This window comes from Mastomys coucha, unplaced genomic scaffold, assembly GCF_008632895.1.
Source record: "Mastomys coucha isolate ucsf_1 unplaced genomic scaffold, UCSF_Mcou_1 pScaffold22, whole genome shotgun sequence".
In the NCBI taxonomy this organism is placed as follows: Eukaryota; Metazoa; Chordata; class Mammalia; order Rodentia; family Muridae; genus Mastomys; species Mastomys coucha.
The window spans coordinates 40,831,555-40,843,266 of record NW_022196905.1 but is presented as its reverse complement, the minus strand read 5'-3'; positions in this window follow the sequence as shown (position 1 = coordinate 40,843,266).

Here is an 11,712-nt window from a genome sequence, read left to right as displayed (position 1 = left end):
ATAAGATTATATGCTAGTTAGTTACCATGACTACCACTTGGTAATCATATTTTTTTTTTTCAGTTTGACCATCTTAAGTCTTTAGATTCTGTAGGTCAGCCTCTGCCCTAGTTTTGAGTCAACTAGTACTGACTTTGGATTGTGAGTTGAATTCAAGTCTATTTACCAATTTTCTAATTTGATTACTTTCTATTTATCAAAATATCCTTTTTTATTAATTCTTTGAGAATTTCATATTTTAATCTTTTTGATCAATTTTTCTCAGTCTCTAGCTCCCCCAAGATCCAATTCTACCTTCCTATTTACCCACTTTTTAATCCTCATTTTTAAAAAATAATAATTACTTACTTCATGGTCTACCTACAGGAGGCCAGAACACTGAAGAAGATGAGCCAGGCCTCTTTCTACTCAGAAGGCAGAACCAATGGACTCATAAGTTTAAAGCCAGCACACACTACAGAACTAGTCCAAGACCAGACAACACAACTTAGTGATCTCCTGTCTTAGGAAAAATCAAATGGGAGATATTTTAAAAAGGAAGTAAAGGTTATTTATTACATTGGTTCATCTAAAGGTAAAGGGATATACTAAATGCTTTATTCTAAAACAATGACCTTTGTCATTTAAAAATAAAAATAAGTCCAGGAGAAAATGATGGTGTTTATTGGGATGTAGAATACTTGCTTAGCCTGCAGGTACTCTTATGATAAATCCTCAACACACACACACACACACACACACACACACAGACACACATACCCCACAGGCAAGCATGCACACACACTCAAAGACCAAAGCATGCCTAGGTATGTAAATCTATATCACACACATTAATGTTTTATTGAGGAAAGCTATATAGATAAGTCAGATGTTATGGCACTGGTAAGACACATCTTACTCACAATGAAAACATGTAGTGCTGTGTCGGAACAGGGTCTAATAGTGGAGTCGTGCAAGGAATCTAGAATCTGACTTATGTGAGAAAACTTCAAGAAAACAAGACAGGCATCTTGTGACCACAATTTCTTCAAAGCACAGAATTGTTCTTGAAATGTGTTCTCCCGTTCCTCCCAGGTGTAGCAGTAGGAGTGACTTAACTTCAGATTACTCACACTACTGGCTATTCTTTGTTAAAATGACTCTATGGGAAGCCATGGTTTGCCATGTGTGGCTAGTCTTTGTAATTGTAAATTTTAGTCATGTAAATGTAGAATATATATTTTGTGATTCTAAGAAGATAGTTGGCTATAGGATGAGGCAACACTATATATGACTTCATTATTGCCTCTGTTCTTCCAGGTCTTGCAGCCTCTAGAGTGATAAGCAGTGCTACATCATACATCATACAGATACCGTGTGTCCATTAGAGTTTCATCAAAAGGACAGAAGCATGTTTAAACTGGTATTTCAAGTAAAAATCTGTCTCTATCTAAGTGGGTATGGAGAAGTTGCTCAGTGATTAAAAGCATACATTGCTCTTACATAAAACCCAAATTCAGTTCCTAGCATCGACATAGAGCAGCTCATTACTGTCTGCAACTCATTACTGTTCACATTACTTAACATTTTCCTCTAGATTTGATGACACTTGGACTCACGTGTACACATATTTACAAAGACACAAAGATACACACATTTTGAAGGAAAATAATTCCTTCAAAAGACTGTATTATTTTGTAATCTGTTGTCATTGTCGTCATCTTCGTCTTAGTCATCGTCTTCGTCGTCGTCATAGTTGTAGTCGTAGCCGTTGTTCCTGGCTATCCAAGCAATGTCAGGCTCTGTCTCTCTTTCATGGCAAGGGCTTTAAGTTGGACTAATCATGCATTGGCCACTCCCACAAGCTCTGCAACTCCATGCTTCAGCATGCTTTATGGGCAGGACAGATTTAGAGTCGCAGATTTTTTGGCTGTTGGATGTCCCAGTCCAACATCTTGGAGCCTTGCTTAGTTATAGAAGATGGCAGTTCAGGCTCCATTATTAGGAGGCTTCCCTAGGGTCATTCTCTTTGATTCCAGGGTGTTACCTTGATAACTAAAGTCGAAATCTGAAATTACAGGAAATCTTTGAGCTTGGTGGAAAATGGCAGACCCCCTTTATCATCAGGATTTCTCCTTTTCTGATTTAATCCGGGGAGTCCAAAACTCCTATACTCTCTACCTCTGGAATGTCCTGTAGCCTTAGTGAGATTAGAGATTCAACTTCCTTTCTCCAATAAGAACTCATTCAGTTAGACCTGAGATTACTAGAATGCCTCCCCACGGTAATAAGATACCTTAATATCTTAACATTCAGCTATTGACCATTTACAACCCAGGATGTCCCTACTTCTGTCACCACAACTATGTAACAATATAAACTATATAACCCTTCATTGAGTAAATTCGTAAATTTCTTCTGTCACCCTGAAGCTGATACTAGTGTGTCTTTATTACAACTTGTACTCATAGGCAGTGTGAAACCCTGTTTGTTGACTATGCTCCCTACATCCTCCTGGGCTAGTGGCCAATGACCCCAGGAAAAAGAGAGAGCCACATCAGGGAGTTTCCACTATACAAGGTTTTGAAATCACATTCTCAATCCCGGTCATCTCTCCCAGCACTATTTCCCTTTGTCCATTCGACCCCCTACCTGATCCCCCATGTTCCCATTCCCAGCCAACCCCAGTCTATTCACAACATTTATTCTATTATGGTAGAAAAACTAAAAGAATGGAAAATTAAAATGAAACATGCTATTAATTTATTTTGGCCACAGGTAATTTAACTGTGATGCATCTCACTGTACTGGAAACAAAACAAAACAAAACAAAACATCATGGTCTCAGTTGTTAGAGAATATCCTGAGGTTTCCCTCTTCACTTCATGTCTTAACAGCATACAACACAGATCATCTTGCTTCCTGATATATAAAACTGATTGGAATGTGTCTTAGTCTGTGGTTTACTGCTGTGAAGAGACACCATGACCGTGACTACTCTCAGTTGGAGCTGACTTTAAGTTTTATTATCGTCATAGATGGAAGCATGACAATGTGCAGACAAACTTGGTGTTGGGGAAAGAGCGCAGAGTTTTACATCCTGATCTGCAGGCACTAGGAAGAATGATACACTTCCTCCTACAAAGCCATACCTTCTCCAACAAGGGCACACTCCAACAAGGGTTACACATATTGTAACTCCCTATGGACTTGTGGGGTCCATTTTTATTTAAGCCATCACAGAAGGATCAAATTGTCAATAAATATTTGTAAAATACCTGAAGCTTTTAAAATGTTAATTAATCAATTTGTGAGTACTACCTAGAGAGTATGGTATATATCAATAATACATATCCTAAATTTTGTGGGCTAATTTACATAATACTTGTCAGTTTTATTTTCTTCTATAAAATGAGAAAAATAAAACCTGAGGTTAGAGAGATATGCAGTGATTAAGAGCACTTGTTCTTGCGGAAGAACAAGGTTTTACTGGAAGCTCCCATATGGTGGCTCATGACCATCCCCAATACCAGTCCCAGTGAATCTAACACCACCTTTTGGCCTTCAGGCCAATACATCCACATGGTAAACAACATTAAATACACATGCACACACACACACACACACACACACACACACACAGATGCACACACACACACTTATACAACATAATAAAATACATATTAAAATAAAATAAAATCTGTTCCCCAGTATTATTCTATAGATTCAGCGAGATAGTTGTAAGAGACAGACATATCACATGTTAAGAATGTAAAGACACATTAATTACTACAATAAGTCTGTTATTATTACAGTTTCTGAGAACCTCAGTTTTCTCATCTGTGTGGTAGAAGATAAATACACCTCAGTGGTTCTCAACTTCTCTAATGCCGTGAAACTATCATACAGTTCTTCATGTTGCGGTGGCCTCAACCATAAAATTATTTTCCTTGCTACATCACAGGTATAATTTTGCTACTGGTATGAATCATATTCTAAATATCTAAGACCATTCCTAATGGTCTTGGGTAGCTCCTGGGTTATGACCCTCAAATTGAGAACTCCTAGAGGATGTATGAGCATCCTCTATACATTTCCAGGAACCAAGACCCTGGAACTTCAGATTTCTTTAAACCAATAAATATGAATGATTCCTCACCAGCATATCATTAAACACCATAGGAGAAACTATTACAAACACAGAAGAAGGATATAACAATAATAATAAAAATCTCAAGACATTCAGGCAGGATATTGAAGTCTGACTAGAAGGAAGAGAGGCAGCAAGTTGAGGGAAATGAGAAGTTTTGGAATAGGTGATAAAGGGAGAAGAATAAATTTCATAAAGAAAGCAAGCTGTAAATGCAGGTGGAGATGGAAATCAATCTAATTCCCTTGCAAAGGCTGGCAGAACTATGCAAGCAGTGGTTTTTTATTGGGGTTAGGCGTTGTTTGTTTGGTTGGTTTGGTTTTTCTTTTATATTTTTTCCCCTAATTGTTAGAAACAGAAACTGTTGCAAAATAAAGACTAAGGGACAATTTAAAAAAAAAAAACTGTGTCTCTGTTTGCAAGTTTCCTCACTCAAGATCATCCTACAAAAGAAAATCCAAATGAGACTACTACATTTTTCTCGTGAACGTATAATATAGGAAATTTTTCTAATATTCTATTCGAAAATTACTGTAAGCTTAAAACTAATATATCAGATCTGCTTAGTGTCAACAAATGAACTCTCTCAAATAGGATATTTAAGACTTAATGACTGTCCTACACTTATTGACTAGTAAGTTGAATTCTCAATGTCCAGAGTATACTATCACACTATTATTTTGAATTTATAAAATACACCATCCTATATATAAATTTCATTCAGCAATAGCAAAATGCAATTCCTGTTATCTAAGAAAAATACTGTTCCTATCTGTATTGCTCCCATCATGTACTTTATAATATTTATAATATGTAAAACATTATTATAATATATAATAAATAACATTATATAATATATAACATGCTTGCAGTATATAGCATTATATACAGTATAATATATTTATATATAATGCTAGCATTATATAGTATATAACATTATATATAGTATTATATATAAACATATATGCATACATATTTATATATCAAAGAATCCTTAGAACTCATTGGTCAGACTTTATAAGTTTCAGAAAAACGAGAGACTTTGTCCAAGAAAGTAATGTAGATGGCAATCAAGGCAGAATATCCAAAGTGGACATCTGGCTTACACACTACAAACATGCATGTGCATAGTCAAATACAAAGGCACCATCTTAAATATAGTATGAAGATATACACAAAGAAAACCACTCATAAAAAAAAAACTAGTAGAGATTATTTAGATAACCAATGTAGAAAGCTCTTTCCTCAAATTTTCAGAATTCTTTTCAGTGTATTGTTAGGTTTTCTATAACATATACTGTGTCACATCAGATAAAGCATTAAGACTCATAACAAATATTTGTATCTGTTATTCTAAACACACTGTATTTCTCCAATTCCCCTAAAGGTATATTTGACTCTCAGATATCTTTAGTTATACAACACATAAGAAGAAACACACTTTCTGCTAGAAGATTTAATTCAGAGTGTTTTTCTTGTGCAGCAATGATTTTTAAATTATGCATCAAGATTGAACCAATATCAGGTAAATCCCGAAACGTGCATAATGATAGCAATCTGCTAGCCTGCATGACACACATATTAAGAGGAAAAATTTCTGAGTGTGTGAAGTCTCCATTTGGTAGAGACTATTTGTTACAAGTTATTCCTTTTCTTTCCTTGATTGACGTAGAGTGTTCTTACCTTTGTGTCTTCATTTTTATTAAGCCACAATCTATGTGTCCTACTAGGAAATCATCATAGAAAATTATCTAATTAAATGTCTATTTCTTCATTAGATTGTGAGTGTTTTTATAATTTGACCCATTTTATTTTAGGCTTTACTTTTTAATTATCTAGGAATTAAATTGTGCTTTTCAAATATATGTCATTTATAAAAGATTTACTGAATAGATATTGACTTTTACATTCTGGTAAGATATAGAATTTGGGCTTATCCTGAACACTGAGTGTCAAAAAAAATGAAGACACATGCACAAATATACACAGAGAAGTATATGTGCATACATATATATATGCATATATTTGTGTGTATATTTGCATATACACATATATATGAGATTGTAACTATTGTAAAATTTAAAGATTATTTACTCCTTAATTAATTAACTTGATGGTTATAGGTTGAAAATTAAGTCTTGCCTCATTCTATTCACTAAAATACCATTTTCAGGATATATTGACACGACACAAACCAGTAAAGCATATGCAAACACAAATCATATAACGGAATTTACCAGTGAGTTTTGCTTCTTTCTGTGGGTGAAGGTGGAGATCTGCGTTACAGCAAACCACAATGCTCCCTGCTTCCCAGCAGGCTCTATGACTTGAGCTCCATGTGTTCTTATAAAAGAGCAATTTGATGTCATGCTTATTGTGGAGATCATGTAATGCATTGTTTCCTTTCCTGTTAGATTTTTTCTAGCTTATTTTAAAAAGCATTTTCCATTCCTTGAACCCAAGTACCCTATTTTCTCCCCAAATGAAAACCTCGACAAATCCATAAGATATTCCTCAAATGCCCTTTCCAAATTTAATTTATTACATATTGGAAAGTATCCAGGAAAGACATTTGAGAGGAAAGAACTAGAAATATGTCATTCTACTTTGTGAAACTGAATTGAAATTTTAGAGAGCAGTCTCCCTTGCCTCTCTGTCTTTGTTCATACTGAGTTTGTTATAACTGGGTAATGGGAAGGGAAGGTCTTTAGAGCAAAGCTGAGGGTATACACACATGGAGGTAATAGCAGTGTCTTGAGCCTCTACCAAACTAGATTTTCCATTTCCTTCTATTGAGCCTTTCAGCTACTTTTATGTCACCACATTTCACTGTTAAAATATCAAATCATATCAGACAAGAATGGAAATAATTATTTAGGCTAGTATAGAAAAATCCATGAGATAAGATATTGAATTCTCCAGCATATTGCATTAATTATGCACATGCAGTCTCTGCTTGTTTTAGTTTTATAATATATGAAGACACTTCCTATTCAGATTATATTCTGTTAATAATGTTCAAATGTGAATGAGATGCCTGCAATTTTTCCTTTTTTAAGAAACTGCTTTCTGAAATAAATACTAGAAGTTAATAGTTTCATAATAATTATAATAAAATTAATAACAACAATAATATGTATACAATGTAGACATAAGTATGGCAGATTTGGAGACTAGAACATAGAATGGTACCCATAAGCCTGACCACTACAGGGGCCTTTTCTTATCTTTGCAGCAGGTCAAACGGCAAAGTGTTGCAGCAGAATCCACAAAGAGAACACATGGGTTTGGTTATGTTGATAGGACATGCAGCTTATACTACAAGAAAACATTGGCTATAAAGCAAACCTGGATGATTAACTCCTTAATTCTTTTCCCCCTTCCTAATCTTCGTAAATCCTGAATGGAAAGAAGGAAATGCATTGATGTAAACCATAAAAGCTAGCTCTCCTGGAGTACAGAATAAATATGACAGAAAAGTAGAATATACTAAGCACATTAAATTCCCTCCCTTCTCTAGATGATTTCTAAAATAAAATTCCCTTTCCCCAAATAACTATTAATAATTTACAGGTGATTTATTGAAAAATACCTTTCTTTTTTTAAAAAGAGATCATAATGCTATAGTTTCTTGATATCTTCATCACTTACTAAGAAACAAAGATATGATAAAAATGCAAGATCACCCAGAGTCATAATTGTCCCAACATTGACTTATATATGGGTAAACAGAGGTCAAATCTCTGAGCCTCTGAAATATTAATCTAGAACAATGATTCTCAGTTTTCCTAATGCTGTGGCCCTTTAATATAATTCCTTGTTGTGATGATACCTATACCATAAAATTATTTTCATTGCTACTTCATAACTCTAATTTTGCTCCTCTGATGATTTATAATACAAATAATTGTGTTTCTAAATAGTCTTAAGTGACCCTTGTAAAAGGGTCATTTGATCCCAGAGAAGGGTTGTAATGTAAATGTTGAGAACTGCTGCTCTAGACAATGTCTATAAGATGTGGACTAGATTCACCCACTAAAATAAAAAAAAAAAAAATCTCATGAGCATAAGAACACTATCTAATTCCAGTTACATATGACTCAATTATATATGAATGTGGTTAGACTCCATAAACATGAAAATAAAGCAAAACAATAAAAGGCCTCACTGACCATGTATTGAATGCTTCTATCATATGCCTAGCATAAGACACATTCAGCAAATGATCCTGTGGATTCCATTGCCCAAATTCCCTTTGCATTTTGCCCCTTTACCTCAGCATTGCTTCGGGTGTAGTATTCCTTCCTATAGACCTTTGATAGGTTATTTGTTCTGATGACCAGACAGTCAATGCTTACAGTAACAGTTTAAAAATCAAAGCCTGAGTCCTATTATGTATTTTACCTCTCCCAACTCCTTAATCGCAAAAGTATGAGAAGCAATTGAATGGGGGAGTGCTATTGTTTCTGTGTTATTAGTGGGCTACAGTGTTCTTTGTCAGGTTATGACTCACTTCCATTGAACGTATCCTCTAGCTTTATGCTAGGTGCTCTAAATAGTCTTAGGAGTTGTTTTCTACCCAATCAGACTTCTATAGCTTAGAAATATTCCAAAGCAGAAACATGCAGAAGGAAAACACTGACCATAAATAGCCTATGTGAGTAAGATAGTTTCCCCCTCTTTTTCTAGGCTTCTTTTGGGATAGATTCCAACCTGTACTAAAAGGTACATGAGTTTTAGACATATACATGTTGTCCACTTGAACGCTTTCTCTTAATATTACTTGGAGCCCCTGAATGTGGAGTAACACTAAAACATGAGCTCCAACATAAAGTCTGGTTAGAGGATTCCTCATTTTCTTTGAAAGAAGTGTTCTTAGATATACCATCAAAACCAAACACTGTTCGTGATCCAAAAGAAAGACACCTTACTCTTGGTCAAATGTGAGTAACCAAGAACTAGGAACACAAATTCAATTGCTCTGGACGATGTACTCTACTCTGGAAGGTTGTATGAACTTCTACATTCTCTCAAAGAAATCCAGGACAAATGGCTAGCAGAGGTATCGGCTAACATAATCAAGAGGAGGCTGGCTGGGTTTCAGCACCAGATGAGAGAAGGAATGTGGACATGACTGCTCCAAGGTATGTTAGAGAAGAAGGGTTTACCATAGATTAAAGGGAGAGTATAGACAGGCATCTGAACAGGACCAGGATGAACATGCTTACCAGCATGAACTAGGCCATGGGAGTCGGGACAGAGAAGGCAAGGGGCAGTCAGACCAAGAGGAGAAACTTAGACCAAATGGCAAGAGAAATCTAGAAGACCAAGAGAGTTTATAGCCAAAATGGTTGAGTTACTTTGGAATCTGAACCTAGGGAAAGGGAAGCTGAAACCAAGTCCCTGGGAAAAAGAGGTTTAGGGTAAGGGTGCAGAGAGAAGTCCTAGGAGGAGCCACAGGTGCTGAGGAAGACAGAGGGTGGGTGTGCAGAGGGGTCTCACACAGAGTTCAGTTTCTACTTAGAGTTGCCCCACAGTTGGTACATCTGAGAATATTGATAGAGAGTGGTTAGATGGCAGGAGTACCACCCAGGTTTCTGTCAATACTAACAAGTTTCTGTACTGACATACAGCTTGCTCCTCAGGAAAAATATTATTATTATTATTATTATTATTATTATTATTATTAATTATTAGGATGTAGTGAGTTCATGAAGTTTAACTATCTGGTGTAGTACCTGGGTAATAGAAGCATTCAGTAGGTTTGCTTCCATATAGCAGTCTTTGAAAATGGTAGTCTCTTCCTTTCACAGATGCTGGGTGCCTCTTTTAATGGTTTTTATGGAACACACTAAACTGAAATAGCTAAAAGGTAAATCCTTTTTCAAGTTTCTTTCTGTTCCCTCCCCTCCTCTGCCACCAAGCCAATTCCTTTTTAGTCTTGACACTGTGTGTGTGTGCTTGTGTGTGTGTGTGTGTGTGTGTGTGTGTGTGTGTGTGTCAAGGAACCACTAAGTTTGTATAGGAAAAGAAGAGTTAAAGTGCTTTTTTGGGTAACAGAGCATCAGAGCATACATGCCAGGGGGAGTCAAGCTGCCACTGAGATCTCAGCCTAGGTAGCACATACCTACATAATCAGGCTAGATGAAAGTTGAGAGCTTCCTTCCTGATGCCATAGGGGGAAGGAGCTTGGGGCTGTGGGGAAACCCTATTCAATCACAGCTGGAGCAAGGCGACTCAGGGAAGACCAAGCACTATTAACACTAATTGTGATTGAGAGCCATGGAAATATTCAATGAGGAGTTCCTGAAATGACCTGCTCCGGATGCTTGAAAGGATAGCCAGTCTGCAAAAAGTCCATATGAGCTTGCTTTTCTCTATCAAGAGTGTAGATTACTTATGGTTTAATCTATTAAAGAGGAGGTCAATAATCAAAGTTAGTAATCTTCCCTATGATCAGTGAAGTTCTGCAAGTTAATATCTACCTCTGAGAAGCCTTGCTGAGTAGCTTATCTTCCTAGATAACTGCTCTAGGGAAGTATCAACGCTCTGTGCTCATTTGCTAGTCTTTATGTGTCATCTAAATATGCATTCATTTAAAATTCTTCCACTCCTTAGAGAAAGCAAAAATAAAACCCCATAGGCCTGTTTAAAGGAGAAAACGGCAAGAGATCAAAAGTGAGTGAAAGTGAGAAATATAACAATACATAAAGAAGATATATATTTTATATGTGTGTGTTACACACACAAAATACAAATGAAAAAGAGTTTTCACATCTTTTATTTAATAATAAGGTAAATTTATGTATCAATTAGGTTAAAATGTAAAAATAATTTTGATGATGGTTTTTCTCAAAAATGTTTTCTCTTATTCCTTCTGCCAAAAAGCTCTGATGCTCATCTGTTTTGTCTGTTTGTTTCAGGCTTGGGAGATTTGAGGGCTGCTATAGGTAAAATATGGCCACAATAGAAGGCATACAGATACAGTTTTGTGGTGAGGACCTTGGACAATGAGCACACAAGTTGGCACTCAGGGTGTGACTCCATAAAGAAGCACAGGATATAGGATGCTATCCAGAAGTGGAGAGAGGCTAGCAATTCCTTTGGATTTGTATATTTAGGTGTGTCTCAGAATGTGACTCTCAGTCACAGTGCTCTGAGGGGCAGCTTGCAAGTCAACTTATGGTGAAGACATGTGAGGTTAGATTTCACAAAGTGTAAAAGGAAGTCAGGCTCCAAATGGTGAACAAATTGTAAAGAAGTTGTGCTAGAAAGAACTGGAAATTCCTTGTTGATAGACTGCACTTCTCATCTTGCTCTGGGGCCAGGCAAGGCAACTTCAGAAGAGGGGCTATGGGAAGAAACATAATACTGAGGCAATCATTTTGACTCATATAGATGTAAAAGCCATCTTTTTCCTGTGGATATTCAGTCATCTGGTCTATGCATCTGTTAGCATGGTATGAGACATGCAGGTCAGCCATTTATGTGAGTGATTTTGGTCCTTCTTGCCATGTGTCTCCCAATAAACATAGTTCCATTTAGCCTAGTTAAGTCAGACTCCCTTTCTCTGTTCTTCTGCC